The following is a 2500-nucleotide window of genomic DNA, read 5'->3' as shown; positions in this document are numbered from 1 at the left end:
GCAAACCCATCAATAAATCAATGAACAAAAAAATAACAACAACAAAGGGCAGTTACATGATATACGCTTATGACGCACGCCCATTATGCCTTATGTACCGGGCAGTACCGGAAAATATTTTGTATGAAATTTCTAAGAGAAACAGAGACAATGCATTTATACCGGGCAGTACCGGGAGGTACCGGGCAGTATTTAATACGAAATATATAAGCCAAAAAGAGACAAATAATGCGCTTATAGCTGCCGGACAGAAGATTTTTAGCACCGGGCAGTGCCGCGTGGTACCGGCCAGTACCGGGTGATACCGGGCAGTATTTAGTATGAAAAAGAGACAAATAATGCGTTAATAGCTACTGGGCAGTAGATTAATTAGCACCGGACAGTGCTGAGTGGTACCGGGCAGTACCGGGCAGTATTTAGTATGACCGCCTGTATCTGTGTATGAAAAGTTGGATATGTATCAACACATTACACACACACACACACACACACACACACACACACACACACACACACACACACACACACACATATATATATATATATATATATATATATATATATATATATATATATATATATATATATGAACACAAGCACAAACATATTCACGTGAACACAAAAATGAAAATGAAACTAGCCACAATGAGAATAGAAAATAAACGGTTTTTGTCTGAAGAGGAACTCGTGAAGAGTTCGAAACGTCACGCTTATTTTCAATTCTCATTGTGGCTAGTTTCATTTTCATATATATATATATATATATATATATATATATATATATATAAATATATATATATATATATATATATATATATATATATATATATATATATATATATATATATATATATATATATATATATATAAACATCTACATCTACATATGTTTCCTAAGAGCGACTGGGTAGATCTGCTCAAGAGAGAAGAAAGACGCATGCGCAAACTCACAGAGATTGAGGAATGCAATATCAACCCTTTCCTGGTTGGTATTAGAGACGATAATACTCCACATACTATTACAACACAAAGCGCATATATATGAAAACTTTCCTTCAATATTAACCAGGATATGACTTTTTTCCGTAAATAGCTCTTCACACCCCGACTGTTCGCGGTTCAATAGTCACCGTACACGTCGAACAAAGGACTCAATTTAAGTTCTTTGTCTAATCTCGTTTAATTGATGAGAAGGTATAAAGTTGCCCCGTCTACAGCGGAGCAACATTATACGGTTGAATGCTTCTACGATTACGGTTCCCTTTTACTATATATATACATATATATATATATATATATACATATATGTATATATATATATATATATATATATATATATATATATATATATATATATATATATATGCATATGTATATGTATATTCATACACACACACACAAACACACACACACACACACGCACACACACACACACACACACACACACACACACACACACACACACACACACACACACACACACATATATATATATATATATATATATATATATATATATGCAAGTGTACACACACACACACACACACACACACACACACACACATACACACACACACACACAAACACACACACAAACAAACAAAAATACACACGCAAACAGGTACAAACGGATGGCAGGTAAACCAATACGATTATATCAAAGCTTACCGCATTTCCTTTATTCTCTCAGATCTCTCATTTTACAAAAGGAAGTTATCATTCTACTTTTGGACTTTTTCGTGAATTCCGTTTAATGAAAGCCAGGCAGGATATATATATTTGGTAGCCTCCTCTACAGTACGGTGAAATGTGGCGGACTGAACTGCTCACACTGTAGTCTTTCCTATTAAATATCGAATATTGATATGTTAGAGCTACAGCGGAGGGGTTCATGAAGTATTATTGTTAGGGCGAATGATTTGGATTTATATCGCAGTATATCATCGCTATATATCTTATATGGCTAATTATGCCCTATTGATATCCTCATTATTTCACTCTTGCAGGTTCAGTTGAGCAAAGTTAGTGAAGTAAAGGGGCTATAATGATAATTTGCTATACAGAGAGTACAAGCGAAGTCGATATTGATGCCGATAATGATATACTGATATTACTCCTAATATGATTTTGATGAAGATAATGATTATGACTACAAGAATAATTTTAATAACGATATGATAATAACGATAATCACATAAATAATAATAAGGATAACAATATAAAATTCAAGATATTAACTCTAATAATGATGATTCGCTGATAACGATGATTATATATATATAACATTAATGGTGATAACAATATAAAATGAAAGATATTAACTATAATAATGATGATAATGATGATTCGATTATGATGATATATCAGTATCAATATTAGCTGTAGTAGTTATAATGTAAAATAAAAATGCTGATGACAATAGAAGTGATATTAATTAAATAACAAGTAAATGATGGTGATTATAAATACATTATCATCATAATTATAGTGTTAGAATTGA

This window comes from Penaeus vannamei, chromosome 9, assembly GCF_042767895.1.
Source record: "Penaeus vannamei isolate JL-2024 chromosome 9, ASM4276789v1, whole genome shotgun sequence".
Taxonomy (NCBI): domain Eukaryota; kingdom Metazoa; phylum Arthropoda; class Malacostraca; order Decapoda; family Penaeidae; genus Penaeus; species Penaeus vannamei.
Note: the sequence above shows the minus strand (reverse complement) of the source record.